Source organism: Anas acuta, chromosome 12 (assembly GCF_963932015.1).
Source record: "Anas acuta chromosome 12, bAnaAcu1.1, whole genome shotgun sequence".
NCBI lineage: Eukaryota > Metazoa > Chordata > Aves > Anseriformes > Anatidae > Anas > Anas acuta.
This window is the reverse complement of record NC_088990.1, coordinates 3,954,946-3,978,075: the sequence shown is the minus strand read 5'-3', so window position 1 is coordinate 3,978,075 and position 23,130 is coordinate 3,954,946. Positions and strand designations below refer to the sequence as shown.

Sequence of the window (23,130 nt, the reverse complement as noted above, 5' to 3'; positions counted from 1 at the left end):
GAAGCCCGGACTGAAGTGCACATTAGTCATGAGAAAAGTAAATAACAGAAATGTGAGAAGTATTCATATCGATGGGACTTGCTGGGCTCTTGTTTTTACTTAAGACCAAATTTGTCATGTTCAGACACATTCGTGAACCCTATTGAGGAGCTCCTCAGTGGTGACGTGAGCCTTGTTAGTGGTATTTGCGGCTTTGGGGAGGTGAAGCCTCAACGCTTTTCACTGAGTTTTATTGTGTTACATATTTCTTTATATTCAAACAACAACGGGAATCCAGTAGGAATTCATAATTACTGTGCTTTCAAATTATATGCAAATGGCCTGACCCAAGCCATAAATTGATGGGTTGGCTTGTTTTTACTGGCTTCTGTAACACAGAATACAAATCACAAGCCACCCAGAGATACTGGCTCCTATTGCCATGCACCGTGCTTTTTCCCAGCAAGTGGGCAGTTGTCTGAATGTTCAGCTCCTAATGGGGGAGGAGAGGTGATAAATACAGAGGGAAGAGGCTAAAGCCATGAGTGATGTACAGACAGGAACACAAAGGAACTTCTGTACTGAGAGAGCCTCTCCTGTGTATTGTCAGGACTGTTGCAACCTCCAGCTGCCAGAACTCTAGGGCAGTGGGATAAATACCTAAATGTAGGAAGACAGCAGCAATAGGCAACAAATCCACAGAGATAGAGACAAAATATGTGCACTCCAACAATGGATCCTGTTATAATTAACGGTGTTTTTTTTTTTTTTAGAGACTTTGCAGGAACCAGGATTTGACTTCACAAGATGACATGAGAAACTTAGCAGGGATGAAGCAAGGTGTTACCACGCTGTTCATAATGCTCCTCGTTAGAAGCTGCTAGCATCTTCCTGCATAAAATGAAGGAAGCTACAGGTGATGGAAAAATAAATTGGTCCCTGTGGGCACAGTGATTTGACTATGTATGTAGATATGAGGCTGATGTGCTTGGAACTGCAGGTGAAATGGCAACAGTGATGCTTGGAAACCTGGTACATGAAAACCAGTGATGATGAGAGCTGCTCAGAAATGGTCAGTAATGCCATGTTTCATGCAAGCTGAGGCAAAAATAAACCCATCCAAGAACACAGAAGTTGGTTGTTGGAAGAGTGAATGGCAGACTGTGTGTATGATGCTAAATTTTCTGCACCCTTCTCACAGTTTTATTTCACGACGTGGGGCTGGCTGAAGCTATGGGAGAGCATGGTGGTACAATGAGGAACTGGATGTAGTTTCCTATGTACTAAGCCAGCTCCTCATTGCTGGCTCATCTCCTTGTATGTACTTCTGAAGCACTGAGCTTGTACATGGTACTGAAAAATGTTTGCAGCTTTTATAACCCCCCATACAGCTTTGGCTTCAGTCTGAAGCACAGTTACGTGGGCAGGGAGAAAATGTTCTCCGAATAAATCCATCATAAACATAGTGCCTGTCCTGTAATAACTGGGATTGGAGAATAACAAACTAATAAACCAAAGTCTTTTATTCCTTCCCTTCTCGTGGATCACATGCTGAAGGCTTCTGAAAAGTGCCTCTGTCTGCCCCAAGCCCGTAGCAGAGATGCTCTTAAAGTCTGAATTAGCCAGATGTGCTGAAGGAAAAATGTTTGCTGGGTTTGCTTTGGAGTTCAAAGTTAGGGTAGGTTTTTTTAAATCTGCTTGGGCATGGTCAAAGTGTTTTGGTAGCTATCTCTTTTCTAGAAGAGAACTATCTACACCAGGACTGTTCAGACCGGAATGCTTGTGAGGTTCCCTAGTCTTACGAAAGCTTTCCAGTCTCTGTAGTCATCCCTGGATATTAAATGCCACATAACATCACAGAGAGATCTTGAAAACACCTGAGCAGCTTGGGTCTCTGGCCATGCTGTCCAGAAAGAGCAGAGCATGGCCAGATCACATTCACAGTGTAAATTTCACAGTGATCTCATTGTGGAAGGTAGCTTTCATCAATCCTGTCCCACTGTGAGCATAGAAAATACCAATGCTTTGTTGATTTTATATCTGTATCTTCATATAATGTGATGTAGAATTATATGTGCATATTTTATATACACATATTATTATGAAAGTACATGTGTGTATATATATAAATAAAATTGAAGGTGGTCTTGCTATCTAAGAGAAGCTAGCACCTTTGTTTTCTCCTCTTTCAGGTAATGTCTTTTGGGCTTTTCCTGTGGTCAGCTTGAGCTGACTCCTTTAAATCCAAGAGCTTTTCTGTCATCCATGGGGAGCATTGTGAAGCCTTTCTCATTACAAACATGAGGTTTGCTCTTAATGTTCAGGTGCACAAAGCTAATGAATAAATGGCAGAAGGGAATCAGCCTTAGGGAGTTAATTTAGTGCCTTCTTTTGAGCTACAGCACACGTCTTCAGTAGTGGGACTCTAAGCTCACTTAGTGTAGTCTGTGCTCCTTCTGAGGGCAGTCTGCAAGCTCAAACAGGTTTGAGGAGCAAAATTTTCCTCTTCCAAGGGAGCTAGACCTTGGATGCTAAAGCATTGCTTGTATTATTACTGGAAAGCCCACAAAATTTGATCTAGGTATTCAGGGTCATATCAAAATCAAACAGGCTGCCTTCCAGGTATGGAAAAAAGACTTTCCATGGCAGTCTGAAGGCCAGTGGAATCACAGGAATTATTTTTCACCTTTTTCCAGGCTGATTTGTTCTTGTCATTTATTGTATTAACTCTTTGATGTAGCTCTATAGCCCGAAATGAATGCCACGATTATGCAATGAGCTGCCATTCTGCCTGTGAGATCTATGGTTGTGTTGTGTTTTAGCAGTACTGGGCTCTTCTACCATGGCCTCTAAACTTCTGCATAGCTTTTCCCACTCTTCTTAAAAATTACCTACTTGTCCTACTGGCCATGTCCAACAGCTTCTCAGGTCCCCAAGGGAGCTGAGAAGTTCCCTGCAAGTTCTGTAGCTCTCCCATACCTGTTCTGATCCCTTTCTATTTTCCAGCTCACCATCTTTGCCCTGCACAAGTTACTCTCAGAATGGAGCGGTTTCTGTCTCCATGTATTCTTTGACGGGTTCATTGCTTTTGGGGACAAAGATTTTTGATTCTGTGCAGATATCACAATGGTGAAATGCAGGAGGTAAGTGGACCACTTGTAATCTTATTTCACAGCTCTCTTTCTCATGCTTACGTCTTTAATGTGAGATTTGGGTTTGCACGTTTTCCTTCGGCAGCACAGCCACCCTGGTACAAAGCCTTAGCTTTATTGTATCTAACAGGTCCTAGAAAGTTTCTTAGATCCTTAGATCTTTAGTTCTGAGCTTGGCACAAATAACATGGCACGAGCATTTCTCAGTGCTGTTCTCATTATGAAGGTAGAACTTTTCCCTGGCACGCTACAATCATTTTTAGAAAGAAATTGGGAGCAATAAGAGTGAGTGGCAGCTCCCTCTTCAAAGCTTTTCTGTTAAGTGACAAGAAAGGATGCCATTTGCTTCCTTTGCAAATAAAACGTATAAAATAGCATTAGTGGTACCTCAAAATATCCCATTGAGTGCTACTCCAAGGCAGCCCAGGTAGCTGTTGAGAACGGACATTATTCAATCTCCGTCGTAATAACAAACTTACCTTCCAGACCTGACGGCGGGACAGTCTATTCTGAGGAGACAGAGCCTCTTTATATTACTTGACTGTATAAGGCTGTTAAAGGAAAAGATAAATTAAAAGTAGGCAAAAGAATTACATTACAAAAAATTGGACATGCAAATGAAAGCTCCCCTCATCTTTGAAGAATCTTCTTTAGTATTACATAATAAGAAATACATAACTGTGCCTATTTTTACTGTAATTTGCCTTCATTTGATGACATTCAATAGTAAGATTTATTATTACCCACATGGAAAATATCCTGCCTGGGGGTGGTTGAAATAGATCCTGCAGACAAGTCATCAATCAGCTCGTGTTTATCTCTTCAGAGATCAGTGATATCAGTGGCAGGAACAATTTCAACCAATCCAAGAGTATTTACTGATAATAAAAGGAAATGTTCATGTGGATTTATACTGCGTCGCTCACCGGAGGTCACAAAATATTTTTGCAGGAGGGCTGATTTATTTATTAAGCCTTGTTTAAAGATGAGGGATGGAAGGCTCGGAGGTGCCCACGCTCACTGCACAGGCAGGGGCAGTAGCCTTGAACCTGACCCGTGCTCTGGCCATCGTGCTTTTCCAGGGAGAAGAACTAACTTTTCTTTCACAGGGTGCCATGTGGAAGATTTTAAGATAACGCTGCTTTCTCTGTCCTCATTGCTGATGAGGTCAGCTAAAAGGGTTTCAGACCAATGCAAGCAAACAGATCTTTTACATCAGACGAATGGTGTGTAAAACGGTTGTCTCACTGTTTCTAGGAAGTAAATTGTAGCTTCTAACTTAACTCTGCTATAATTTTAAAGCAGAAGGTCTCATGTTTGTGTCCGCAGCAGAGAAGTTTTTCAGAAATTTATGACGACTTGTGGAACATTTATAGGTATTGACTGTGGCGTTCAGGACAAAGAACTGTTGTCCTAGAGGCAAAATAACAGCCCTGACTTTACCTAGCATTTGCCTCTCGATGCAATTGGTCTGGAGCTAGGACTGCAATTTTTATTTAACCTGTGCATCACATAAGTTTTCCTTCTCACTGTTGCTTTTTTTTTATTGTAAAATTCAGTATTTATACTTACTGAAACAAAGAGCACTTTGAATCACAACATGAAGTGTATATTAAAAAAAAAGTTATAAAGGAGTCTTTTTGTCTTTTTTGTTGGATTTTTGTGTGTGTGTGTAAGGAAATTTACTGGAACATTCATTTCTGTTAGAGAGGAAGCTTGCTCTATGTGGACAATAAAGATGTTAAGATCAGGATGAATGTCTATGGGAGATAATAATAGCGAATAAAAAAATGCACCAGCCCAGCACTCACATTTTCCATGAACTGCAAGAACTCAGTTCTGGGTTGTATTTTAAATCTAAGCACCATTGTTCCTGACTGGGTTCTGAGTCCGTCAGATTTCTTCTTAGTTCCTTTGAGCAGCTTCAGTCTGAAGCATGTGAAGTGTTCTCATATTTTAAGCAAAATTAAGATGCACGTGTGTTTACATGTTATGCCTGGAAGAGTGGAAAGCGAAGCATCTTTTTACTAGTTCCTGTTGAACATAGCGCAGTGCGCTGACACTGGCAAAAGTAATTTGACCTATGATGAGCATGTATGTGGGGGATGGCCAGAAGTTATCAATGGTACGTGATGTGTGCCACTAATACATTGCTCCTCTTGTGCCAGGGAACATGCCTTGTGAGGCAATGCAGCGCCAGCGAGAGCTTCACCTCAGGCATCCTGATAGTGTGGTGTGTGTCTTGTGGCGATGCTGACTGCGCAGGCTGACACCATTGGTTCTTCTGAGGGTTACAAGGTGGGTGAAAAGACTTCTTTTTTTTTTTTTTTTTATCTCCTGTTGATGCTCCTGCAGTTTGTAGCAATAATTATACATTGGCTCTGTCAGGGCCAGAATTGAACTGTGCCCTTTTACAGGTGAATACCCTAACCCGGAGCTACCGAGTTGCTTTTCTCCCTTTTCTTTGTTTCTCAGTCAGTGTTTTGTTTTTGTCTTTATCTTCTTTTTACAAAGCAAATCGCACTTGAGTCATGAAGTGCTGAGGTGACCCACCCTCTGACATTTTGGCGTTCACCCTCACTGCCAGGAAGAGTCTGGTAAACAGTTTCTCATTCTCAGACGCAATTTGCCAGCAGGTGAATTTGCTTTGCTTCTAAGAGAAGATATCTGGAAATGTCACTGCTCACCTTTTTAATACCCACCAGTTAAACTTCTTCCTTTTCAAAATTCCCACATAAGGTCTGTCCCAGCCCAGCACCCAGCTTCTGCCTCTGTCAATGTGGCTGTGCTTGTTCTCCAGTGTATCTGAAATAGTCTTTTATACCGAAAACTACAGAAGTCCCAAATTCCCGTGTCACACTGCATTGCAGCCTGACTGCTATTGACAGATTATTAATCCGTGAGAGGTCTGTTACAATACAACCTGGCAAAAATGAGCTTGAAACATACACAGGAGCTCGTTGCCATCAGCAAACCTGGGGTCTGTAGGAGGTCATTGTCAGCAGCACGCGGGGTGAAGCCATCCAGTGCAATCATGTTAGTGCTCGCACGGAGCATGAACTCCTGAGAGGAGACTTGGCGTTGGCTTCTGCTCAAGGGCGATTGTTGGAGCAGCTTTTGTGAACAGGCAGCCTGCCAGCGAGGCGGGCAGAGCTGCGGACAGCTAATAGACCGTGTGTGTGTGCAGGGAAGGCAAGATGCACAGCTGGGCAACTGGAAAGAGATTTCTATAAACTTGTGCTCTGAGGGGTGAGAGTATATTCAGGCGATGCCAATCCGTGGAGTAATGAAATGATTTCTGGCAGCTCAGACAGGTTCTTGGGCCTGCTGAATTTGACAGAATGCTGTGGGGGAGAGCTGGAGATGTCATGGTTAATGAGTATGGAAATTATATCAGTAGCTTGGCCATCTAGGTTTTAAGTGTTGTCAATCTATAGCATGCAATACGTGTCTAATGTTTTCTGGCTGACTAGTTTAAGGCACAAATGCAGACAGCCTCTCTGTAATGAGTTGCGATGTACAGACAGCAAGCTGTTGATAGCAGAGCAGAAATCTTGGCTTCTCATCTCAACAAGTTAAGTTTAAATTAATCAAAAAAGATGGTGGCCAGGAGAGGGAGTGGGGTTGTTAGCTTTTGTTTGCACATCTGTTTTTCACCTGACAAACTGAGTTCCCTGTGATTTCTGTCTCTCTCCTAGGCCCCCAGGAGCATTGTATTAATGCCTCTTTTTTCTTCATCTCTCTGTGCCCTCTAGCTCGTGAGCTATGCATTCCTCTTACCCAGCTCATCTTTGCATCCTTCAGTATATTTAGAACTTGCACCACAAATACTGGGTTAAAGCAAAACTGATTTACTGTAAACATGTTGTCACTCAGCCTTTCAGTTCAGAAAAGGGATAATTACTCAAACTCTAAGACAAAGGTGTCCTGTATCTTTTAGCTGGTGTATGGAAAGACTACTCCTTGAGTCTAATGAATTTGTGGCTCTTGCAGACATCCAAGTGAGCCTTGCTGTCTCCAGAAGAGCCAGAAAGTCACTCTGGGAAGGCAGAGTGTGGAATCTGACACTACCATGTAATTGAGGAAAAAGAGGCCATATGAATTATTTATGAGCAGAAGGCTGGGCTTAATGTTAACAAGGGAGAAGAAAGTGGCTTCAAAATGCTGGCTTTCTGCTCCTCCCTGTAAGAAAGACTAGTATTTTAAATTGCTTGCATTTTAGAGCAGGAGGGAGACAGAGCTGCTATTTATACCGTGCCTTATTTCGCGTCTATGGTGTTGTACAAGATTGAGGGAGAGGCAGGGACTGCCCTAAGGAGTGTGCACTCTGTTCGCTCAAACATGGCAAAGATGTGTCATGCACATGCCCTGTAACTAGCTAATCCCGATCTGCTCCAGGCAAAAGGTTTCACTGCAGGAGAGAAGCAAACAGAATCACTGCTGCTTTGGCATTTCCACTGGGCAGGGACCGTTCTGAAAGCTGATGAGTTGGCTTTGAATCCCTTTATCCAGCAGATGCCTCAGCCACTGTCCAGCTCTGGAGTCAGATGAGCTGATACTGGGGCTTCTGTCCTGCACCAGCAGGGTCTGTCCTGTCTGGTGCTGGGGTACGTGTTGGAACTGGCACGAGCAGCCAGTTGGGAAGTCTCACCTCAATCACACAGATGTGCTGGGGTTTTGTTTCTTAGCTGTTTTCTCACAATTTTCTGGAGAAATCCGGCCTGGCTGCCTGGTGTCAGCTTTTGCTCTTTATAATGACAACATGTGATTATTGCTAGTGAAAAATACCACGTTTCACAGAGCTCTGGCTGCTGAGCTGCCTCTTTTCTTCTGAAAACAGTGTGGGCTGAGGCAGGGCAAGTCCCTCCCTGTGGAGGGATCACCTGCCTTGTGGGGTGAGTGTTGCAGCTCGTGGCTGTGTTGCCGTCACACCTACGGGCGGTGCTTGGGTTCTCGCTGGATCTGTTTCCAGAGGAGCTCATCCACTGAGGACCCCACCACAAAGGGCGAAGGCTCTTCTCCCACCCAGCAGATTTAAATGAGGCTGCTGGTGGCTGCAGATCGTACCATGCTTGGGCTGAAGTCCGTGTTCTACATGCTTGTGTTGCCACCCTGGCACTCAACACTAATCCAAAAGCCTCTATTTCCAAGTTGTTTCCTGTTATTCTCTGTAGGTTCCCCAAAGGTAAATAAATGACTCTTCACTCCCTTTGTAAGGCTGCTTGCTTCTCCTGTCACCATTTCTTCATTACAGCTGGTTGTTCTTCCTTATGGCACAAAATTCAGGCACTGGTTTTGCACTTTGACTGCTTCCTGGTGTGGTCCAGAGCAAACAGCGCTTTGTTTCTGGGAAGAAAATCAGCCCAGTGGGGTAAGAGGAGAATACCCAGGCCTCTGTAAAAGTCAGGAGGCAAAAAGTGAGCACCACTGCACTGGAACTGATAGGGGAAAAAGCACTCTGTGCCTTGATTTCCAACACTCGGCTCATTGATTCTTCTCTTGTTTCAATCAGCAGTTACTGCTTTTCCTTAATCCAGGTCTGTAAATGCTTACTGGAGTAGGTTCTTAACAGAAATACCCCTGAGAAAACTCAGCAGCAGGGGGGAGAGCTGAACAACACGAGGATCTTACCTGTGGCCCAGAACGAATGCGTTAAAGCAGGGAATTGCTGTTTCTAATAGGTCTCACTTGAAAGTCACTTTGCAGGCAGGTTTGTGGCTCCACAGCTTGTGTGTGTGTCCAGAGGGGCCAGCAGACATACCTGAGTGGTCAAAGTGGAAAACATTTTCTTTTCCCTGATATGAAAACAGGAGTACTGTGAAGTTTTCTCTGCCCCCAAGCTTGTTACAGTGAAGAAGGTAAAGGCAGGAGGGAGTACTGCACAGCAATGTTCTTAAAGGAGGGCTTGGAGCAGGAGAGGCTGGAGGTGAGGCACAGGGATGGGGGAGGGAGGGAGCCCGTGTGGGGACTGGTGAGTCACGCATCCTCCAGCAAGAAGCACTGACTCACGGGGAAGATCATCGCTGCTGTTCCCTTTCTGCTAAGGCTGAGGAGCAGCGAATTGATAATCAACTTTACTCTGCAGGCTCCCCCGTTAGAGAGTGAGATGTAAGAGGATAGAAGCTGGAGACTACAGAAAGCAGCAGTGAGAGGCAGAGGTGAGCGTGGGCAGGTGCAGTGCAAATGCTTGGTGTTTCTGCAGAGGCTCCCTGCAGAGCTGGAGGAGAGGATCCCCTGGAGCACGGGCAGGATGCGGAGCAGCAGATCAGCCACGGTATGCAACAAAGTCTTGGATGCCTGTTAGCATTCCCTCCTCAGCAGGTTTGAGTCCTGGGTGCTCTCAGCACTGCTGCTCCCAAGGGGAGGCAAAATTGTCGGAGCCAGCCTTTGCAGCGTGCCACCTGGGAGAGCTGCCAGTTAGACCTTCACCGTGAATTCAGGTTGAGTGCAATCAATGGGGGTGTAGTGCTCTGCAGACATTTGTTAGCTCCCGTCCAGCTCATAATGTATGGCAGGATAAGGAGAGCCATCATTTATTCTGCAGTATCTGCAGATTTCGAAAAGAAAATGTAACCTCTCATTACCTGTGTATACAGGGTAGCAGTTCAGCCTGGGTGGAGGAAGAGACTGGAAGGCCGCGTGATTTTTCCTCCTCTGACATAGGAAGAAAACTTCTAAAAAGAATCCAGAATGACCCTAAAAGCTAATTCACACTCAGGTTATACAGTGTGAAAGAGATATCTTACGGGATAAGTGTAAAAAAGCCCTAATACACAATGTGGCATTCCAGTTAGTTGCAAAGCAGCCGTGACTGTCGGGGTTTGTGCAGTGAGCGCTGAGGGCAGGGGCTGTAACTGCAGAGTACAGCCAGTCCCCAGCTCAGGGATCACAAAGTGTGATTGCAATTGCGAGTCAGAGCTGCAATTTTCTTTCACTTTACAAGTTTTATATTGGTAATGTGAAGTAATTAATGAACCAGAGCAGTGCTGCAGAAGAAGAATAATTTTAATGTTCTTTTTAAAGATGCTACTAAATCAATGGGGCAGTTTAAAGAGGAATAATGGCTTGCAGATTAGCAAACTAATAATGAGGAAGAAGGCATGGTTTCAAGAGTGATCAAGTCTCAAGCAAGCAGGTTCTTTGTGATCGGCAGCGTGGGCATTTGTGTGTTTGCCATTCACTGGTCAAGGCAGATCTTGCTGACTTTTAGGCCTTGACAAGTCAGTCTGCAATCTTGGTCAGAATTAAACATACCCAGGACTTGGAAAAGATACTGAGAGGTAAAGCACAAGCTACGCTCCTGTTCCACAGTGCAGGAGCAGTATTTTTCCACTCCTGTCGTAGGTCTTCTGACTACCACCTACATAAACGATGTCTACATGGACTTTTGAAGGCAGATACGAGCTTACTCTGGCTGTCGTCCAAGAGAACCAGAAGCCATGTAGCTGCAGTTTGTGTGCTACATGCCCAAATTACTGTGGCGTGCTGAGAGGCAGGATATTAGCTCGGGCTGAGGGCTGTGGCCAGCTCAGACCATGGGTAAAGCAAATTTTCATTTCTATGCAGAAAAACATGTAGACAAGGATAGCCAACGTGCGTAGCAGATGGAAAGTCATTTTTATTAGCCTAGCCCTGATGCTCTGGTGAGTTAGCTGACCACATGAAGTTCAGGCAGACACAACTTATTGTGCCTCCTGCCCCAGGCACAAAGAGCAACACCACGTGGTTAGCCTGAGAGCCAGCCAGCTTCTCAGTGGCCAAAGAAAACTGCTCTGTGGGCTTCATCCAGATTGTGTGGGCCTCCAGTTGGCTATCCCTGTGGCAGGCATACCCAGCGTTTCTCTTCTGTTTTGGATGGCAGCGAGTCTTTATGGGCTTGTTATTTGAATTCAGTCTTCACTGTCTCTGAGTTTCTGCAGGAGCTGAATGTGACACCTGGTGATCCACACTGAATCCAGAGCCCTAAGGGAATACACAAACATGTATGTGTTTGTGTAGTCCAACTTTTAAGTAAGAAGGAAGGCTGCCTCCATTTTGGATGGATATGTTTTTTTTTCCTCCTAATATTTCTCATGATTTTCATTTTGAAGACTGCTTCACTTAAGAGGTTTCACCACGTATTATTGTTTAATGTTAAAGAAGAAAGCACTCTGTGTACACATTTATGTGCACATGCTGCATATAATGCAAGAATGCAGCTACGTTTATATGTTATGTACATGCACATAGTTTAGTCTTGCTTACCTTAGAACAACACAAAGATATTATGGATCCATGGAAAAAACTAGGAATGCAGCAGAACGTGTACTAGGCAGTAGCTTGGTGCAGTGAACCAGGGACCTGTTTTATCTTTCACGCAAAGCAAGTAGCCTCCCTCTCCTGCTCTTATGTTCCCCCATCGGCAGTATTTATGGAACACTAAAGCACTGTAAAAGCAGGAATTTGAATAAATATCTCAGCTCCTGGGGACAGAATGACGCTTTGAACAGGAAGCTTTAATTGAAACAGACCCATCAGGTGCAATCCTGGCCTTGTTATGGTCAAGGACATAACTTTCACTGACCCTCTGTGGAGTCAGGATTTTTTTCCTATCTTTTAACACTTGCCATTTCTGAATTTGAGGCATTAGTCCTATAGTGGAATAGATAAGCTAAAAATAGATGGCAGTGTGACCTAAAATAGTTTGACATCCATATCATAGTGCTTATTGTCTGAGAATACATCTCAGTGACACGTTGATTAATCCTGAACTGAGGAAAATGTGATTCATTGGAAAGAACTGGGATTGTACCAATAATTCAGTACCAGAAGCCACACGGGCACCAGCTCAATGTGCAATGTTTCCAGCAAAACTTTTATTTGCAAGCTGTCAGAATCATCTGCCATTTTCCCAGCTACGTTGGTTCCCTTCTGAGTGGCCTGGACAAAATATTCCATCCCTGTTCGTGTGGACTACTTCACTAAAGCAACTTTTTCGCCTGTCTTTTAGTGAAAACAAAACAACCGCATCAAGTCAGGTTGCTGCGAGCAGCTTTTAAGATAGATGTCGGTAGCACTTAGTGCACAGCTGGGGCCAAAGTGAAGCTGTGTAAGTGCCTGAGCTATTCAGCTGGAAATTACATCTTGTGCAGGAACCTAAATGTCAAGTTCCACAGTCCCCCTCACAGCCAGACCTCTTACGGCTCCCCCTTTCCTGTGGCTCTTCTTCACTTTCCTACAGATGTGTGTTTTCCTTCAGACACAATAAATCATATATGGGAATGCCACAATCCAAAGCAGAGCAAGCTGTCACCCAGGCCTTCAGATGACACTTAGCCACATTAACGAGTAAACAGAGCCCACAGGAAAGATGCCTTTTGAAATGCACAGTTTTTGTCAGCAGCACTAAAACTAATGAACCAAAACAATGAAGGAAAAAAGGGAATCGTTGGATGCACCTAAAGCTACATGGGCTGTGAAGTCAGATCAGAGGAGACCAGCTCAAATCGGTGCAAATCTTTGGGACAGCACATAAATTGTTCTGTGAGTCTAGGACACCTATACTCCCAGCCTCGTGCCGAGAGGAAAGCATTCAAAGAAAGAACAAATGTGGCAATGTGAAGAGGAGGCACCAGGAGTAAATGTGTTTCTAATTTTGGAACCTTCTCACGGCAAATAGGGAAGACCCAAGCCAAAATCTTCAGGACACAGAAGGAAGTTGGAACCATGACACCATTGCATGGCTCACAAGCAAGCTGGCATGAAGAAAGGGATCAGCTCCACATTGTTTAGGAGGAGCCACACAGAGCATGCAGTACAACATGCATCCCCAGGGCTTTTGGAGGCAATGAATATCAGCAGTCAGTGGAGCTGGTCCAAATTTACAGCAGTGTAACTGAATGATAATTTCACTCTTGATGATGGAGAAGCAAAAATATGTACCAGAGAAAAGAAACGACTTGCGGTAGGGTGTGCAAATGGTGCTGGGGAACTGACTTGTTGGCTTTGCTTGCTAGTGTTGGTTGGTGTTGCTGCTACATCCCTCAGTTCTGACTCTTGTAGTAGACACGTTAAAACTAGTTACTCTTACATTAAGCTACTTCTTAGATGATAATCCTCTGAAGCAACTGTTCGGATGACTACCATGATGTCAGGAAAAAGCTACAGGTTCTACGCTCTTGGTTACTGTATGTTGATACAAACACGGGTGCTTGATCTTGATTTAACAACAGCTGTGGTTTACATTTTTTTTCCTTCAGCAATTCCCCAAACAGGTTGCTTGTGTGTATAATTTGGTACTAGAGGCTGAAAAAACATCAATTGTAATAGTGGATTTCTTAAAAGCTAATATTAGAGCTAAGTACATAACATTTCTTCTAAAAAAAAAAGCAGGTATGCTCTGGTGAAGGGGTAGTTGAAAGCCATGTTTGTGAGAGCAGCAGTTGATGGCTTAGCTCTGCATGATAAAATAACATTGATTAAGTTCAAGCTCCAATACCTCAGATGTTTGTTGCAACAGAGCAGCAGCTTGGCTGATTGGCAGCCCTGGCTTAGTCGACACGTGTTAACAGAAATTGCTCAATTTACATGGAGTACTTCAATCTGCTCTTTCAGAAGTTTCAGTCCCACACAGGGTAGCATTTTAGCTTTTGAATAAGTGGAGGGCTTATAAGAGTCATTAAACTGCTAAAGCTTCTGCAAATGCTATAGACCAGATTGCTGACTGAGATGCAGAGCACGCATGTGTCACCGCAGATACTTCCCAGATAACGGTACTGATGAGATTTTAATCTGGACAAAGTGCTGGAGGCAACTTTCTTTCCAACACTCAATTATCCAGATAATAGCATACTATTTTGTTCCCCCCTGGGTTCAAAATGTGTGGCCTGCTGCAACTGTGCAGTGTGCATACAGTGGTGTTTGGAGTGAGGGGGGAAAAAATAACACAGAACAAAATTCATGTCACGGCAAAGGGCACTTAGTTTGTCCTCTGTGCTATGGGACTTATGCTGTGTCCATACCTTGGATAGCTGAGCCAAGTAACCACCATGGGAAATGGCTGTTTCTTCCCACAGGCTGTGGAAGGAGGGCTCCTTACTGGTTCTCAGCAGCCTTACAGGAATATGTTTGAAGCACAGGCTGCTGCTAGGACCATGTGGTATGTTGTATGGGTGAGACTCTCATTTTATTGTGTATATGCATCTTGTAGCCTCCCTAGTGGGATACTGATCCGTAACGGAGTCTTCTCAAGTCTCACACAACACAAAGAATTCAGAATAGTTTCCCACGGACGTTCTCTGTAAAAGCATTTTTTAGAAGAGCTAACTCAGCCAGGAAATGGAAACTAGTGGACCAAATTCCTTCATTTGAGTCAATCTCTCATTGGTAAAGGATTTGAGAAATTGTCACTCGATGACTAATCTGCATCCTTAACTTCAGTAACAGTTTCTAGAGATGAAGGGTGAAGCCATTTGAGAAAATCAAGCTTTACTTGCCTTTTATTCATTGGGGATTATTTTGCTAGATTGAATTACTAATAACAATAGAGATTATTAAAATTTATGAAACCTAGATTTACTTTTCAGTATCTCTATCATTTTCTGTTCCTTAATGCTTTTCATCAAGCTCAAGGAATGAAAACAAACTCAGCTGCTTTGTTTGTTCATGATCAACTTTTAGTGTGATCATGTCAGCATTATTGCATAGCTGTTATTAAACGATGGCAGAATGCAGATTTCTGAGACAAAGCAGAATTACCCATTCTCACCTTCAGCAGATTACAATTAAAAATGAGAAAATATACCGGATCTGCTAGGAGAGCCAGAGAAGGTATTGCTGCATTCACAGCCTCAGGTCCTCTCCCTACGTTATCTGCACAGATAGCTGTGAATTTGGCTCACTTTCTTTGTTTATGTGTCAAATTGTATTTGTTGCATGAAGTGAACGCACATGCCCTAGGCAACACAGAGCACTGGGCATAACTTTTTTGGCTTTTTATGGCTAGTTGAAAGTCTTTCCATTTATGTTAGATTAAGCTCTATTTGATTTAGTTAAGCTAGCGCTGGGTAGCCACTTTTATTCTGGACTAAGAGTGATTTGTGTCAATTTACCTTAAATCCGTTCCTAATTGACTTGCACTGAACTGAACTAACACCTGATTTATGCCCTCATTATCCCATTTTAACCAACAGCTCAGGCATGCTGTCCAGTTCCAGCAACGTAACGAGTTACCGCACCTCAGCTGGGGCAGGAACTGCAGCGTGCCTTTCTCTAGCCTGCAGCAAATGTGAGGTTCAGTGTGTCAGCTTAACCTCAGGGGCAAGGAAAAGAAAAGTCGAAACTGGTTGCTTCCATCTGAGATCGCCACAGGCAAAGAGCAAACACACATGGTCAATTACCACGGCTCAGCTGATGCATGGTAAGTTGTCAAGCATGTCAGTACATGAATGAGATCACTCATTCATGTATTCAGACCCTGAAAATATCATTTGAAATTGGCTTTACGCAAACAACTCTAACTATGGATATGGACACATGGACAAAAATTAGTGTGGGGATAACAAGTCTTTGTGTCAGCTTTTCCACATGCATACCTGCATGAAATGCCAGGTGGTTTGAGGTAGACTGACCTCTTTTCCCTTGAGGGGAACATATAGCTAAGGCTTGTTAAATCCAAGACCTGGCTCCTGTTGTAGTAGTAATTTTAACCTAGTTTAGGACAGTTTAGCTTGGGTGAAGCATGATAAAACATTTAAACTACCTCAAACTACCAGCTAATCAGGTATCTAAATAGGTAACTATTGCACGTTTTCCTTTTTGTTTAGATGGTGCCATTTTCTGGTCAAATCTTTGGATTATTAAGAACTTGTCCATTGACTTCATAGAGCAGTATTATATTGTGAACAGTGAGTTGTTACATTGCAAACATGATTGAAGAACTATGTTTTAGAGTCTAATTTAAAGATGAACTTATATCTTTCTTAAAAAGCATTGGAGGGGGAAAAAAAAGGAACAATAAGGCAAATCAACAAGACCAACAATAGAAGAAAACCAACAATCCCAAACTTTCATCTTTCCTCCCAAATCACATGAGTTTTCTTACTCTACCCTGTGGGAGAGCTAAGAAGATGTTTGCTCATTTCCACCTGGGAACACAACAGGATTTGCTAAACTGATCCTAAAGATAAGAGTTCCAAACCCAGGAGCAATCTAGGCCCTACGAAATTAGGGCCTAGGAAGCACAGGGCCAGACACCAAAACTTTGGATCCTTTTCCATTTTTATTCAGTACCGTCAAATTAATCTCAGTTAATCTTTCTCTGCTTCCATATAATAAAAGGAAAGACATTTGATTAGGTTATGTGAGATGCTTTTTCAGGCAGACTGATTCAACACATGGCTGCAAGACCAGGCATTATTATCTCGACTAACATGGACACATTTTGAACACTGCTTCTCACTCTATCAACCACCACCACCTCTGCAGTAATGTGACAGCAAGGGAAAAAGGACGAGAAGGTGATAAAGTTTGCCTACGCAAGCAGAAAAGAACTTTCTGTCCAAAGCCAGCTGGCTTGGCTTGGAAATGAAATGGCATTTTAGCACGAGCTGACACGTTTACGCGTGTACTAGAGCTGTGTTTCAAAACACTTGTCCTAGATGCAACAGCAGGGGCTGTGAAGTAGTTGATCATCAAGCAGCTACAGAAAACAGGTGAGCTGTTGGAATGCCAGTTTGTCTTCTAAACTGTTTGGCAAATGAAGAAACAATACTCAGAAATAGCAACAAATATGCTGCTACATTTCATTGTTAGAACTGGGCTTATTTTTAGTAAAGTTTTGAGAACGTATGTAATGATCTGAAATCACAGCCACAAAACCAGTAAACCCATTAATAAATGGCTGATACTGTTCATTCAAATTAAAAAAAAAAAAATCAAAAATGCACATTAGTTGAACCATATTAACACTGCTTAAATTTTTAAGGTTTGTTTTCCAAATTAGAGCAAACCTTCAGCATAAATTCAGTGCCACTTATGTCTTTACCTGAAAGTGTCACAGGGAGCAGGGCAGCTGGTATTTTTTATATATCCTGCATGACACAGACCAATCATCCCAGGTATAAGCCTAAAGAAATCAACAGAAGGCAAACCAAAGCCATGTTTGTACTTTGGAGCCTTGACGCAATTGTAAAATACTAGAAATGCACCTTGCATACTGCCGAAGTTTAAATTTTAAACTTTATTTCAGAAGTTAACTGCTATAAAGGTTTCTTTGCAATACCTTGTATATTACAGCAGATCAGGGCTCCGTATGTGAAGTCTGCCAGATCAGGCCAGTAGCATATGTCTTGTCTTATGCGCAATTTGGTCAATGGAGGTTACAGCAAAACAGATGAAATTCCAGAACAATAATCCTTAAACTTAAATTTTAGGAGCTGCACTAGCCAATTGCAGCGGGAGCTGAGGATGCTCTGCACAAGTCAGGAGCAACTTACTTGACTTTGAGTTCCATACGTGATTTGTCACTTGAAGGGCCCCACCAACTTCACATCTCCTTTAAAAAGTAGCTCAAAAACTTTTCAGGTATTATGGTCTCCTTTATCTATTTCTGTTCCTTTTGTTTCCTAACAGCATGGCATACTGACCACACATACTGCAGTCAAATATAGAAATTAAACTTGCAGAAGAAAGGAGACATTTTCTCTTTAATCTCTTGGAAAAAATTCTAGACTAAAGCATGGTTCTTAAATTGATAATATCCCCTTAAGAATTTATTTGCCAGGTAGTGTTAGAAGAAAAAAGACTTTAGGGTCAGTCTGAACATTAGAAAGACCCCCTTTAAAATCAAGCTAAAGTCTATATTAGAGATGAACAGTGTTTGAACGTGCTTCCAACTGATATATTCTAAACTGTAAAAACGCAAATAACTTGAAAATCCTTGTGATTTCGAGCTCTTTGGAAAAGGGACAAGTTCTATCCTAGGAAATATTTAATTGCATAAAAATACTAGTTTAGTGTTTCAATATATGACAGTCATAATATGTGTAAAGCCACCAAATTATTAACAGATGAAGGATTACGTTTTTGAATATTATAATAAATAAATTTTAAAGGGGTGAAATGATATAATACCATGGCAAGAGTAAAATACATTTTAATAAAGAAAATATTGAACATAACTATTTTTCTTTAGATCTACTAAGCAATCTGTGTGTTCTCTATGAGATGTCAAACTATACTGTGCATATGTACACTTTGCTCTCTCTATAAATATACATGTGCATGACACATTTCTAAAAGCAGTAAATGAATGCTGGGGAAATACAGAAACAATGAAGTTCCTAAGAGAAGCTTATTTTTTCAAGTTATTAAAAGAAGGTGGCAAGCATTCATGAGGATATGAAAATTTAAAGCCGTCTGCAGGAAACTCTGAAAACCTCTGGTTAAGGCTGCTGCCAAAAAATCTCAGCTATGTTATGTCAGAATGTTTAATTGCAAGCTGCAATTTTAATGAATGGAAAGATATGGCAAAAGCAGGAAGTTTCTGAAGCAACATAGAGCAACCATGAAAATAAAATACCGAAGGTTGTAATCTTGAATGCTGCTGGAAGCAGGAATTTCCATCCACACTCCCGACTCCTTTTCCTACTGTGCAGAATTTGCCAGCTGTCTGGCTGGAGAGAGGTAAGCTGTTCTGGATATCATCTCCTGGGCTCAAGGCAGCACTTGTTATGTCTATGCGAAGAAGTCAACTTCTTGCATTTGTCGTTGTGGGTGTTTACAGAAATGCAGTTTAGGAATAGGAGAGGGAAAGCAAATGTCAGAGTGCATTAAATAACATATTTTCTTAACTTTCCAAGAAGCTTGCTTGCAGCATGATGTTACTATTTATATCAGGTCTCTTAAACCCAGCTGTTGGTTCATGTTAACATGCAGAATGGTGAGAAAAACCCAGCAGAAGAGTGTGAATCCCAGGGAGACTTGTATTCTGTCATTGTGAAGACCTAGAAAATATCACAAGTTCTGCTGAGATACAGATCACCCATGCTGTAAGTGAGGCATGCAATACAAATATTTTCCGTGTTTGTCTGTGGTATTGGAGGGCCAGCAACAAAGCAAAAGGAGAAGTACCAAATGCTGCAGCAGGCGCCTTCAGATAGTGTTGTCTGAACCCGAGGCTGGAAAAGTTTGAAAGAGAACTTTTACCTGTAACTCCAAACTAGCAAATATACTGTACACCCACATTACAGCATTCTTAGACAAGCTGTGTCTGATCTAATCTTATGTACCTTGGCCACAAGTTCTGGAAAAACAAATATTCCCAAGGCAATCAGATTACTGAATGCACCATATAACGATGTGGAAATATTAGCGGTTTACAGAGGGCAGTTTATGACATGGATTGAGTGAAATTAATTCATGCATTGTCAGGCAGCTTGGACTTAACTAAACTAAGGAAATCTTTACTTGATTATATCTGTCTTTGGTGGAGCACCGGAGCCAAATAATAGTGTAAGAGCAATACTCCCAACCACAGAGAGAGGTCATAGGAGTTTGGTCCAAGCCAGCATTCGGAGAGGGAAAGTCTGTGTCTGCACTGAAGTGGTTGTTATGGGGTTAACAGGGTTACCCGAAGTATTCATGGAAAGGAACCATTATCTGCTCCTCTCTGGCTTCCTGCCCTGTAGTTGGAGTCCCCCTTCTCATATCCTTTGTTTCAAATGCAAGTTCCCATCCTGAAATGCTGCGAATACAATTTGGTTTTGTTGCAAAAAGTAGTCCCTTTCCAACATCTTCATTCATAGGGTACTTCCACCATTGTAAGTGAAACAATGTTAGGAATTAATCTACCCTGTGATTTTAAGAAACCTTGTTTGTAAAAACTTGTTCTTAGACCCTTCTTCCCTATGAAGGATAACTTAATTGTTTAAGAAATATGCAAAAGCTATATACATGTAATAGCCCCTACTCCTCCTATCCATAGCTTTAAAAGTCTCACATTATGTTTTTATACAAAGTTCACTTCTAGAAGCATGATACCTAAGAATTTTTCTCTAGAATATATGATGAAAAAGCTGCTTTCTGGAATATAAGAAACAATTAAAAGGAGGTCTGAGGGGTAGCCATGGTACCTCTCTCTAGTGTTTTGTGGGAAGGTCCCACAATGTAAGTTAAAAGTTAGAGCAGATAAAACTTTGGTGGTAGCATCTCCAAAATACCTTGAGTGGGTTGGTGGAAATGCACTAGAATAGAAATGCAAGGAAAAGCTGTAAACTGCTGGATGGCGATTCTATTCAATTGTGAGGTTATTTAGTTACAATTAAGACTGTTGTCTTTTATTTTTCCTATAGTTGTCTTTATTTCCTATTTTTGGGGGTTTATTTCTCCTTATAGGATATAATGGAGATCACACTGGCCTGCTATTTGGCCAAGGGAAGAGATTTCAGGTGGTTCTCTTTAGTCACTGGGTTGTATGTAAGACGGACAGAAATGTGTTGAGCAGTTGCTCCCTTATTTCTCAAGAGCGATCCTGGCAGATCCTTGAAATGTTTTTTCAATTGTCATATTGTCACTCAAGTGTGATGCTCTGTGGGAATCATGTTATGTTGCTGCTTCTATGGACAGAAATTAATTGGTCTTATAAAAATGGTACTTTTTTTCTCTGTAGTGTGGATTTGCCTTAATCACCTACAGCTTTGCATCCTTTAGATTATCCAGGTGTGTTGTGCCTTTGCACTTGTTCTGGAAATTAAACCAAACACAGAGCAGGGCCATCAAGTCATGTAGTGATTTTAGTTGTTTTGATGTATAAATCCTTCCGCGGCTTTATTTGTGTCACCCGAAGGGGTGATATTTTTCATTTATGCTATTGTGACACGTGAGAACATCTGTGCCCTCCCTCCCACCCATTCTTTTTCACCAGCAGTCCCAGGAGGGGGCTGTAGAAGCAGATGTAGCAGCAAATCATTGCGTATGGAAAACAACATCTGTAATTTCAATTGGATGCCATATTTTGCACTTCCTTTTCTCAGTTGTTACACTGGGCAGTGTTTCAGTTGAGACAGGACTGCATTTCAGTGTGAAAGATGCTACTCTGTACCCCTTAACTATCATTTGCAGGGCATATAGAAAAATCCTTGGAGCAACACATGCTATGCTTATTCTGCTAGTGCCACTGAAAAGGACAGATTATAACCAATTATTTATCTCTTTGCCTTCCTGCTCTTTTTTTCCAGTTTAGAATAAATTACATACTGAAAATGATTAATGAGCATTACCAGCAGTCCTTGCTCAGGCCTTGCTTCTGTGTCTTACTCAGACTTCCCCTGACTTTTAGAACTTAAGCTTATTGCTTTCATGAGAGGATTTTGTAGTCTTAATCTTCGCAAATATTATGGATGGTAGGTGTAGCGAAGAACAAGAGAATAAACTGTATTCATATAAAAATCAATGACAATTGAACTGTTTGTGTTGAGAAATATAAGAAAGCTGCATGTACTTAAATCTCTTCCTTGTAGGTCAATAGCAATCAGCACGGAAACCTGACGGTAGATGAGAATTATTTGCATGTTGTCATTTCTCTCTCACCTCTTGCACTTTCCTAGGTGCTGCTTTGAAGGAAAGGTAGATGCTTCAGAAGTTTTTCAACTTCTTTACAGATATTTAAATTCCAAGTAAACTGTAAATTATAAATACTGATCTTTAAGGCACAGTTCTCAGAAAATTTACTGTTTCTAGTTGAGCTAAATAATTGCAACCAGACAGCAGCCATTTACGTTCATTTTTAGGGAATGATCTTGGAGGATCTGCATTTTTCCACCCAGTGCTGTGGTTAACACACTTGGTGTTTCTTGACTTATTTTCTAACCCTGTTGGAGCTGTTTCTTGTACCTGACGCAGGAGCTGCCCTCCCAGCCCCAGCCCATCAGCTGCTGTCTCTTTCCCACAGGCAGCACTTTGGTTCTGGTGTCCCGGAGCAGAACTGCGTGTTCCCTCTGAGCCACTTCGTGTGAGGAAGAAGCCCTAAAGCACGGATTTTGGGCAAGTTCACTGGTTTTGTTACGAATTTTTTATTTTGGGGTCATTCTCCAGCATTTTGTGAAGGAGAAAAATTTTCACACGTTTTATTTCTCAGCTCTCTTTCCCTCCTCGAAGCCCCCTTCGCCCCAGCAGCCCCCTGAGGGGGCGATAACGGAGGGGACCGAGGGGGGGGGGTCCCTGTGGCGGCGGGGCCCTGACATGGCCGCGGCCGGGGCGGGGCGGGGCGCGGAGCCGCAGCCGTTGCCAGGCAACCCCTGGGCACGGCGCCGCCGGGCCTGGGCGCGCACCGGGGCTGCAGCTCCGCGCATGCGCCGCCTCCTCGGGGCGGGGCTTCCTACGTGCGTCATCCTCTGCCCGAGCCGGGACGGGGGGGGGGCCTCGTCCGCCGAGGCTGTGGAGCACGGGGCCCGGCCGCCGCCTTCCACACCGCGTTCCGCTGCTGATTGGCCGCCCGTTCCCTCTCCTCCCCTCCCATTGGCCGCCCCTCCCGTCACTCCGACCCTCCACGTTTCGCTAGCCCCGCCCCCCCCCTCCGCTCGGCCGCGCTGCCCTATCGGCGGGCGGCCCCGCGCCACGGGGGTGGCGGCCAAGGACGCGGGGCCGGCCGCTCCCCCGCGGCGACACAAAGTAATCCGCCCATGCCGGCCCCATCCACCGGGCCGCCGCCGGCCCCGCCGAGGGCCGCGGACACCCCGCAGCCTCCCCTCGGTCTCCCTCGCCGCGCCGCCCCCTGCTGAGCGCCCCGCGTCGGGGCGGGCGGGCGGGGCCCGCGGCAGGATACCTCGGGGAGCGCGCTGCGCGCTGCGGCCTGTGAGGGGAGAGCGGCGGGGGAAAGTAGTTCCGGCCCGCCCGGGCCTCCTTTCCCAAAAATAGCGCCCGAGAGGATCCGTGCGCCGGCGGCAGCGGCTCCTCAGGAGGCTCCGCGGGCGGCGGGGCGGCGGCGGGCGGCGAGGGGCCGCGGGCGGGTGAGCGGGGCTCG

General features: G+C 43.6%; 1 protein-coding gene and 1 long non-coding RNA gene across 9 annotated transcripts in view; one reads left to right on the top strand and one right to left on the bottom strand.

The window, feature by feature from the left end:
* Window positions 1-3,304: 3,304 nt before the first annotated feature.
* LOC137863063 (uncharacterized) lies at window positions 3,305-18,808 on the bottom strand. Its single transcript, XR_011100657.1, has 3 exons — window positions 18,691-18,808; window positions 8,763-8,892; window positions 3,305-3,682 (listed from the first exon to the last, which is right to left on the bottom strand). It is a non-coding gene; the product is annotated as an uncharacterized lncRNA (long non-coding RNA).
* Window positions 18,809-19,046: 238 nt separating this feature from the next.
* MEF2A (myocyte enhancer factor 2A) overlaps window positions 19,047-23,130 on the top strand; it is an 88,885-nt gene continuing 84,801 nt past the window's right edge. For 2 of the 8 annotated variants that reach the window (XM_068695909.1, XM_068695905.1), the window contains exon 1: window positions 22,731-23,116. The gene's annotated coding sequence lies outside the window, so the exon portion shown is untranslated. Of the gene's footprint in view, window positions 19,160-22,059; window positions 22,152-22,730; window positions 23,117-23,130 lie in introns of those variants that run through there. The other 6 variants (XM_068695910.1, XM_068695914.1, XM_068695906.1 and 3 more) reach the window with 5 other exon arrangements.